We start from the raw sequence: 10921 nt of genomic DNA, 5'->3' as shown, positions 1-10921 counted from the left end.
TGCTTGAGTTTTTTTCCCACCTGAATTCTGGCTGTGCCCCACAAAAGAGTGAATGTTTAAATTGTTTTGTGGGGCAATCCGAGGTGGAAAGATTGTTGCTCAGGGAAGTGAGAGGAAATTGGAGGGAGAGTTTGAGGAATATGTGAGGTTAGTGAGGATGTGTTGTTCAGGTAAGTGAGGAGGGCACACAGGAGGAAGAAAATCTATTTCGGATCAGCTGAATATTGTACTTGAAGCAAGTGAGGGATGAATTCGAAAGAGAGTTTGTTAGTTTTTAACTGACAATGTGAGGACAGAAACATTTCCCTGTTCAGAGGAGATTTAAATAAAATTATTGGAAAGTGAAACAATTGGCCAAAGAATGAGCATATTTATATAATAGCTTTTGGTTTCGATCTGAAGCCTTACCATGTAAGATGTGTCATGTTTCAGATATATTCTCTGTTTTGTAATGATCCCCATCTTTATGTTATGTTACAGTCATTTATACAAAGTGACCTACATTTGGGGAACACCTCATGTTTGTTAATGATGGATGAAAAAAAGCATTTTCTGAGTGGTTGTACTCTATTTAATTTTCTTTTTTTCACTTTTTGATTGTTTCTATTTTTAAATTGCCTTTCAATTTTCTTTCTCTGTATTATTATTATTATTGATTTAACATTTTAATGCATGAAAATAAAGCACTTTTAATTGCTTTTGTGTGTAAAATATGTAATGTGTATAAAGTGCTGAGAAGTTTAGACTAAAAGTTCTATATTTTTACTTAAGTAACAGCAATATTATCAATAAAATGTGAAGCATCAAAAGTAAAAATACTACTTGTGCAGCAGATGATGCATTAACATGTAAAACATATTTTGATGTTGAAGATGGTCAATGTGGAACTAATTTTAGTTTTTATATTATTGGTATCATATTTTCAAACATATATTTATCATTATCTTTTTTTCTTTTTTATTAGAAAGAGCAGCGTTATTGAGGCACACACAGACAGCAATAAAATGATATTGATTGCAGTGCAGCACCAGTGAAATCAATCCTTAGTCCTTGAGATAAAATAGGGGAAGGAAGAGAAAACACTTGCCAAAAACAAATTCTCTTTGGGAATAATTTACATTTTATGCATGTGTGTGGAATACTGTGGGTTTAAAATAATGATAATGATAAATATAAGTATAGTTTTTCCCTATATGAAGTAGAAGTGTAGGACTGAGAGGTCCTGAGATTATTAACGGGAGAGGAAAGAAGAAGAAACAAATCCAACATCTGATACACAAATCTGTTTTCAGTTTTTGGACTTTTTCTCTAATCTTTGATTTTTGGTGAAATATTGGATATTTTGAACATTTATTGAAATGAAACCATGTGAGAAGTTTAGAGGGAAAAATCACTATGTTAATGGAGCTGTTAACAATTCATAGACATCTGAAATGTGACTCCGACTACACACTGCTTTTTGTAAGATGTCAAAAGCCAAAAAGGTTAGAAACCACTGGTTTTATCTTTAACAATGTGTTGTATTTTAAAAGTTTGTTATATTATCCATTGTGTCAAATATTCATCTGAAAAGTATCTAAAACTGTTAAATGTAGTGGAGCAGAAAGCACAATATTTCCCTGTGAAATGTAGTGGGGTGGAAGTATGAAGTAGCATCAAATGGAAATACTCAAGTTAAGTACAAGTACCTCAAAATTGTACTCACAGTATTAGAGTAAATTTACTCAGATAATGTCCACCACTGTACTTTAGTCCAATTTAGTCAAATCAAGTAGATATCTTTCAATGTTACAGTCTCTTTAGTGCCAAAGTTCCTCTTTTTGTTACTATACTTCCACCACAGTTCAACAGGGAAACACAAAGAGGGAATTGATGCTAAAAAGACTGTAAATGTGACCTTGATATGACTAACTCAGCCTGATGAAGCCTCATATAAGCTTCTGATAAACGTTTAAATACATTTTTTCCCAAAATGACTGTGTGGACACACTGTGGATTTTGCCCCCCATCACTCACACTGAAAGCCCGGTATGAAGAAGAGGAATGATTACAGTGAAGAAAACCTCTTTCAGTGTTCATATGGGCACCTGACTGATGTTTTAAGACAGACTTGACAGTCATATCACGACCCCGCCGATTTATCTGGTGACCCTTTGGAGGGGCCCGACCCCTAGGTTGGGAACCACTGAACTAAACTAGCTAAATGTATATAAAGTAGTTCAAACTAGCTCCACCTCCAGCAGCTACGACATGCTGCTTACACACTGTTGCTCCAGTATTAATAATCTAAAGATGTCATATATGATAATATATCAGTCACAAGGACAAAATTAGTACTTTTACTTTGATATTTTAAGTACATTTTGCTGCAAATACTCATGTACTTTTAATGGAGCATTTTCACATTGATGTATTGGTGCTTTTATTTAAGTAAAGGAGATGAATACTTCTTCCACCACTGCTTAAGCAGTGTCTAATATTTATTGAAATATTTGGAGGTACACTGGTAGGCATGCAGCATTTCCTCCATTAGGGGCCGCTGTAGGGCCACGCTGGCCGGCTGTCTGTCATTACCAGAACCGGCCGCTGGGTGTCGCTGTTTCCCGGCGGACACTGTGATGACACGGCGGTGTGGAGGCAGGCAGAGAGCGAGAGAAAGAGAGAGAGAGAGAGAGAGAGAGAGAGAGAGAGAGAGAGGACACAGTCAGATCAACCAGTAATCACCATCGGGTCTCACACTGCCATGGTCTCCGCTCGCAAAACCAACAACGGCGCTTCCTATTTTCCACCCGGAGTGAAACTTTAAAGTCCCCCCCCCCTACCCCCCCTCCTCCTTAAAAAAAAAAAAAAAAAAAAAAAAGAAGCCATGCTGCTGGACGCTACAACAACCCCGCGGATATAAACGACTCCGAGGGAGCAGAAAGTAGCTACCACCACCACACCACCGACACCACAAAGAAGAAGCAGGGGTTCTTTTTTTCTTCTTCACGCCCGGAGGGAAAGACGGCATCCGGCCTGAGAAGAAGCTCCGAGGTCGGGGACTCCGGTCGGAGCAACGCTCATCGTTTCTGGTGAGAGCGGTTGTTACAACTAAATATATATAAAGTCCCTTAAAAAAAATGTCGGTGTAGTTTCATAGTGAAACAGCAGCTGAAGCGTCAGTTAGAGCCGCGCTGACACACGAAACATTTTCACCAGCCTGCGTTTGACACACACACACACACACACACACACAAAAACGAGCTCAACAATGCAGCAATGTTTACTGTGACAGTGTGAATGCAGCCGTTTGTTCAGTTTCTCCCATTCACCGGTGAATGGCTGCATTTAGCTAAAACAAACAAGTGAGGTTAGCTACATGGCAGCTTAAATGAACGTTGAAGTAAGTTCAGAGCGGTTGATATACTTTCTGCCCTCTTTTTAAGTTTCATATTTGTGTCAGTTAAAAAATAAACCCCACAACAGTCGGGCTGGTTGGTTGTCACAAACTGTACGAGGCTGGGGCTTGCAGGCTGCTCTGCATGTATCGTCTTGCATAGTTGCCACCAAAACATTTACTGACCCACATTTCAGTGATGGTCCTTTCTGTCTGTTCCACTTTTTTTTTTTTTTTAAAACACAAACTACTTGAAACACCGTGCAAACAGTACCAGGCTCTCAGCAGACTGCACACACATAGTCCAGTATTAGCTGCTTTTAAGCCGTTTCAGCTGTTGTAAGGGAGGCCAAGACAGGAGCAAACACAGGAGGAGCCTGCATGGGAAACACTTCTGCACAGTTTCGAGGAATCACCCCGAGACACAAGCTTTTCAAAACACTCCTGTACGTCTGTCTTCCTCCTACAAGGAGTTAAAGGACGGGTTCAAAGTTTTTCAAGTCTGTTTCAAAACAAATGAACAATAAAGTAAGTTTTTCTTGCTGTAATCATTCCTCTTGTTCATACTGACCATTAGAAGATCCCTTCATACTGCAGTTACAATGTAAGTGATGGGCGCCAAAATCCACAAGCCTCCTTCTGTGCAAAAATGTATTTAAAAGTTTATCCGAAGCTTATGTGAAGCCTCAGCTGCTCAAATGAGTCAAATCAAGTCGATATCTTTCAATGTTAATAGTCTTTTTACTGCCAAAGTCTCTCTTTTTGTTACTGTATTCCACCGCAGCTCAACAGGGAAACACTGTCTGAGGAAACACAAAGAGGGAATTTTATGCTTAACAGACTGTAAATGTGGCAGATATCCACTTGATATGACTAACTCAGACTGCCGAAGCCTCATATAAGCTTCAGATAAACTTTTAAATTCATTTTTGTACAAAATGACTGTGTGGACGCACTGTGGACTTTGGCCGCCATCACTTACATTGAAAGTGCATTTGAAGGGGATCTTTAAATAGTCAGTATGAACATGTGGAATGATAACAGTGAGGAAAACTGGTTTCAGTGTTCATATGGGCACCTGACTGTTGTTTTAAGACAGATTTGAAAAATTATGAACCTGTCCTTTTAAGCTGTGTTTGAGAGAGAGAGAGAGAGAGAGAGAGAGAGGGGTATGAGTGTGAAGTCAGCAGGATATCCAAAAGGAAGACATCATTGTTCTGGTGGGAGGGTTTCTCATGGCAAACTGATGAGGAAGTTCATTTTGGTGTGAAAACACTCAGGAGATTTTGTGGTTACATACTGTGTTTATTGCCACATTTATTGTTGTTGTTTTGTTGCATTATTCAAAGTCTACTGATCAGCATGCTATAAAAACTATCAACTAGGGCTCTCTGATATGATTTAAATCATTTTCACAGTATTTATAAGGATATTTTCCAATACAGAGATCACAGTTTGGCCAATAATCAAACTGATACTCAAATCAATGAATTACATCGAACCAGTCTCTTTATATGTGTAAAACAAAAACTTGAACAACAAATTTTTGTTCGTTTTTCGATTATGGCTCACTCAAAACTATTTGGACAACAGATGATTCCACAACAATAACATTAGGCTTGAATCTAATGATTAATATCATGATCAATAAATAAGTTTTTTTTCTTCTTTCACTAATTAATGACTATAAAATGTCACAGAATAGTGAAAATTGCCCATCACAGCTTCTTAAAGTCTAAGTTGACGTCTTAAAAAAAAAAAAGCTTGTTTTGTCTGACAAACAGTCCAAAATAATTAATTTACTATCACAGATGATCCTGCAATTAATTGATTATCAAAATAGTCAACAATTCATTTTCTGTTGATCTGAAATTTTAAAAATGCAGTCTGAAATTGGCCAAAATATGTTTTAAATCAGAAACTCTGTTATTAAAAATATAAGTAAAGAAGAGTTCAAATCTGTACCTGCATTAACTTCCAGCTTTTGACTGTCTTCAATGCGGAAACATTTGTGACTCTTTGAATCTCGACCCTACATATCACTGCTCAGAGTTTTCATTGTTTTCTTGATGACTGAATGAAAATGCTGCTGTAGCACTTTCTCTCATTTCCTGTGAGCAGGTTTCAGTCTGACGGCCACAAGCTGTTGATCTCACACGTAAGACGTGTGTATCATTCAGGTGCGCCAGGAGGTGTGTGTCGGTTTCTGGGCTCCTGTTGAGCCCGGTACCTGCAGGAGGACAAGGATCTGTTGGGGGGTCGGCATGCCTGTGTGTGTATGTGTTGGTTTGACGTGGGGTTGTTCCCTTGGTGAAGGCCTTGGGGATGGAGGTGGCAGGGTAACCTGACCCGCTGTGAAACAGCTGTAGCCACGCGGCGCTGATCCCTCGAGCCCCCGTGCAGATCAGATGATGGTCCAGTGTGTGTGTGTGTGTAAGTGAACACATGAATGGATGTGTGTTTGCCAGTGATTCATTCTCTACTTTTGAACATACTGTTGTACACAGAACAATTTCAAACCAAACTTCATACACTTTTTGTGCGATTTTATCTCTTTCCTCCTCCTTTCACATGTATTTTGCATACAAGTGTGTGTTTTTTGAGTGTGTGAGCTCATGTTTGAACGGCAGGCCAAGACAGCTGGCTGAAGGTTAATGTGTCGCTGCTCTCCGGGGAGCAGCTGCTATGTCACAGGCACCACTCCCGTCTATAGATAGCCATGAATACAAACTCTTCCTCTTTTCTTTGCTGCATTAACACAAGAACGCTGGCACCGGCATGCAGCTCAGGCCTCTCACATGCAGTTGCCCCACGAGACAAATGCTGCCGCTTGCAAGTTTGGCAGCTTCCACTCCCTGATTCTCTGACTGGTGGTACTGAAGACGTCCTCCCACCCCTGAGTCAGCTGGCCGAGAACCTGTTTGATTGAGTTATACAGTAATAACTTAAACCACATATCTGGGTCGTCATCTGCAGTATTAATGTCTGAAACAGGTGAGGGACAAATATTGCCTTTTTTCCCGTCACTCTTGGCAGGATTTGCAGAAGCTGTCTGAACACTTGTCTGATCTTTATTTGGAAGTAGACACACACACACACACACACACACACACACACACACACACACCCTTATCCACACCAACGTTATTACAGCCAGCATAGCTCTGCATATTTGAGTTGAGGTGTTCATAATTAAGTTCTCGCTGGTTTAATAAAAACCTGTGTTAAATCTGTGTGTTTGGTTTTTTAATTATCTGAATTTAGAAACCCCCAGGCTCACTCCACCTCGGCTCAGTAGGTTTTACTAATCAGGGATTGAGAAAGTAGACCGCTGTTGAACTGCTAAAAATAAAGTCTTTCTTAATAATGTGATCAATTTTCCATCTAATTTAAAGCTTTGCGAGCTTCTCACCACTCACCAGTGGGGAAAGAACAAGGAGTAAGATGGAAACAAGTTTTTCTGAAGAGGTCAAAAGTTTAAAAACAACTTTATTGTGAGATCACAAGCGTAAATGTGTCGGTCTCATGACATTTGTTCTCTATACGACAAGTGTTGCTTGGATTTCACAACACAGTAAAACCCAGACCAGTGCTGAAAGAAAATTTTGACGAGTGATTTATAGTTTAAAATCCCAAATATATGCTAGCTCCGGCTCCTCAAATGTGAGCATTTGCTGCTTTTCTCTGTTTTACATCCGTGTAAATTAAACATCTTTGGACTTTTTCCACACAAAACAAACTATTTGAAAACAAAACTTCAGGTTCTGGGAAATTGAGTTTGTGATTTTTCAATATCTTCTGACATTTTTGTAAGCTAAAGCTGATCAGAGCTGAAACAATTTGTTGATTGACAGTCAAGCAATTTGAAAACATCAGGACTCAAACTGGGTAATCAATGAATCGAGAAAATACTGAGCAGATACATCAATTAATGAAAATAATCAGTAGCTGCAGCCCTGTAAATGATAAATTGGAATATAATCTTTACTTGAACGCAGCCCCAACACAGACAAAATAAAGTTGGTTACAAACCAGATGCTTGCTTAACCTCCCGCAGGGTGCGTACAATTACCACAAAGGCTACTGAGAACTGTTTGTGTTTGCAGTTTGATATGGAAACTGATATTCTGATAACCCCGTCCTGCTGCCTGCCCTCAGTTAGATAGCAGCCTGGTCTTTTTTTTCCCCTTCTAACAGCCATGAAAGGCTATCAGGACCCGCTGAGGCCACTGCTGGTGCGAGGACGAGCGCAGACTAGCAGTGAGGGGGGCGGCTAATGGTGGCTCTCTCTGATGCTAATGCTACGCTCACAAACGACGGCCAGGTGACTTGACTCAGGGCTCAGATCAGATGAGTCCACGCCTGGACAATTATCTCCATAATGAGCCAAACAGGAGTCTGTGATAAGCGCGCAGCCTTTTATCTAGAATAAATGAATTAAATATATCAAAATATCAAAGTTCATTTATGGGGACATAGCAATAAAATTGCCAGGATCTACTCTTTAAAATTGTTGTGTTTGGTCATCAGGATTACAGCCGCAAATGTTGGATGTTTTACACAACATTGGAGAGGATAAAAACATTATTTATTATTTTGGAGTGACACTAGTCTGCCGCCTGCCAGATAAAATCAGCGTCCTGTGTTGAACCCAGCTGGTTCCACAACGCTTATCTGTCACAATTCACGCAGGCCTTTCATCTCATTCACAAACTGTGTTATCATGTTCATTGTAAGTGGTGCTCTAGTAATTCTTGGTCTATTCATGACAAATTTATGAAGGGAAATTAATGAAAGTTCAGTGCTTTGTCCCTCCCTCACTCATTCTTTTTTTTCTTAAGATAATTCTGGGTATACTTGTATATTAAGGGCAAATCTCAAACATACTCCACATTGTGCACGTTTGTGAGCCTACGTGTAAATAGCATATTGAATAGCAAAGACGTGTCTGACTGACTGGCATTTCTGTGATAAATACTGCAGAATAATGTGCTGCGTTATCAGGAAGAAAACAACTACCAATACCGGTGAAAACATTAGTCAGTTCTTAAAACAATCTTGAGAGCTGATAAGCTTTTTATTTTCATTTTTTAAGCCAAAATGAAGAACCTCCTCTGGCTCCTGTGTCTCAAATACGAGGATGTGCTGCTTGTCCCATCACTGGGAATTTAATAGCTTTGGGTTTGGGACTGCAGGGTTTCCCCAGAAAATTGTTTATGTGAGGTGATAAGATACCCAGATCCTGACATATCTTGTCTAGTGATCAGTTTAGTTGTTAGATGAGGGCCTAAACAATAGCCACACTCAAAAAAAATTGCCGTGTGAAAAATCTGCTCTTTTCCCTTGTGCTTTCTGATGTTAGGTGGTCTTTGTTTCAGGCCTCCACTATAAAACACTGTGGGAAAAGGCTTCAGAGTGTTTTCAGGTAAAACAAGTGATTGAAGATGTGACTTGAGCTCTGGCATTTTTGATTTATTATGTATTTTTGACATTGTTTTGACTGAATGATAACTAATTATCTAAAAGATTAATTGAAAATGGTCATCAGTCGCAACCCGAAATACTGAAACATAGCGTTCACAACACAGATTATAAATCTTTAGGCTGTTTGACAGTCGCATCTGTTCTTCCTGGAGGCTACAACGCCATGTTATTGCGTGGTACGCTATAAAACTGCAGCTTCTAACTTGCAATTTTGAACTTGGGTGTCCACTATCTAACCGCCGGCAGTTCGAGAGCTTAGAGAGGAGCAGGGCTGTCACTCAAGCCGCCGTAACCATAGCAGCAGCGTTAATCAGCCAGTGTTGAATCTTATTGCCTTTGAGATTTGTGGCTGTGCGTCACAGGTCTGGCCTGTCCTCCTTCGGCCACAGGCTCTGACTGAGGCTTCTGCTTTTGTCGAATTTCCCACACATACACACACCGCATCAGCACTGACCTGTCTGTCAGCGACACTCAGCCCCGCGGACACAGGTGACACGTGTGACAAGTGTGAAAGCAGAGTGAGAAAAGAATTTACCTTTAGTGAAGATGGAAAAGAGTAAAGAAAAGAAGCAAATATGATTCAACTTTTTTTTGCGTTTCTGGCCTCAATGAACCTGCAGCTCTGACGTTCTTACAGATCTCAGTGTTAAAGTGAAGCCTCACCTGCTGCAGTGTGGGGGAAGCACGCCTGCCTGGTTGTGATGCTCAGCACTGCTCAGCTCAGCACCACGCAGCACACCACTACCTCCTGCGTCTCTAGAAAAAGCCTACTTTTTACTGTGCACAATGCAGGCTTTATGTAAGGCCCCCATAATGGAGCCAGCTCCTTCACTCATGTCCTCATTGTCTTGGCCAGGATGAGAAAAGGCTGCTCTTTAGAAAAGCAAGGCTGAGCTCACCCGTGAATCATGCCAACAGTCACGCTTGTTTTCTGCCTTCTGAGAGCGAGGCAGGCGGGGAGGAGAGGGAGGTGTTTTTTGGGACCTACGTCCTCTAAAAGGCAGGGATGTTAGGGGGGGTTTACTGAACCCTGTGGGGTTCACAGAAAGGTTATGACCTTGCATTTCCTCTTTCTGTGGGTGGCCCAGACTGCAGTAACCTTATGGCAGCGATGGCGATTGTGGTGTTATTGGCTAGCACAAATGGGACAATTGCACATGCTGCACATATGCAGTGGTGTTGGCTCATGGAGCTCTAGTCTGGCATCGCAGGCCTGCCGTAGGGGGTGATGGTTCCTCGCAGCAGGAACGCTGGCCTTACCCTTTCAGTAGCCCCTCTGTTCATCATCATCAGCGCAGTCACTGTTAGCTCACGGCTACAGCAAGAAAAGGACAAGAATCTATATGAAGCATATGGCTATTGTCTCCGCTGCAGCACCCATTATGCCTCAGCCCCCTCCTCTCTCCTGTTTCCTCTGCATCCACCCATCTATCTCATGCACACTATGTGCCAGGAGAACAGAGGTGGAAAATGATATTTAGCATACAGCTGAAGATGTCAGAGTTTGTCTACGAGGTGAGAGCCATGGCGGGTATTGATGGCTGGTTTAGGGGATAAAAAATGCAGACGTAGTCAAGGGGGTAGCGGTGAGAGTGGAGGTGATGGTGGTGGGGGGGTTGGGGTTGCTATAGGTTGCGAGATGGAGGGAGACGGAAAATCAGCATGCATGCAGTCTCCTGCCGTGCTCTGCATTTCCAGCATGGAAAAAGCAGCGGGGTTGCCGTGGCAACAAATCCCGAATCAGTTCGCTGCTCGGACCCCTCCACCCCACATCACCTCCCTCCCTGCCCCTCCACCACCACCTCCCAATGGATCTGGAGCTCAGACTTCAGACCGGCCTACTTAGGGGAGCAAGGGGAGCAGGGATAAGGCTAGGAACAGGGATCATGTCCAAAGTTCCACACTCGATCCCAGAGCAGGAACATGCCCCCCCCTCCCTCCCTCTTCTTCTTCTCTTCTCTACTGCTGCTATTAACTTTCCATGGAGCTCTCAGAAAGTGATTTGTACTCACAGAGTCTGCCGAATAGTAAGTCATATCCCAGTTATTTATGAGATGTTAA

The 10921-nt window shown here is 41.5% G+C and overlaps 1 protein-coding gene across 1 annotated transcript in view; it reads left to right on the top strand.

Moving 5' to 3' along the window:
• Positions 1–2663: 2663 nt before the first annotated feature.
• Positions 2664–10921, top strand: part of LOC122985300 (cyclin-dependent kinase 17-like) — a 33004-nt gene continuing 24746 nt past the window's right edge. The window contains exon 1 of the mRNA XM_044355849.1: positions 2664–3071. The gene's annotated coding sequence lies outside the window, so the exon portion shown is untranslated. The remainder of the gene's footprint in view (positions 3072–10921) is intronic.

This window comes from Thunnus albacares, chromosome 7 (assembly GCF_914725855.1).
Source record: "Thunnus albacares chromosome 7, fThuAlb1.1, whole genome shotgun sequence".
NCBI lineage: Eukaryota > Metazoa > Chordata > Actinopteri > Scombriformes > Scombridae > Thunnus > Thunnus albacares.
Note: the sequence above shows the minus strand (reverse complement) of the source record. Positions and strands in the feature narration are given on the sequence as shown.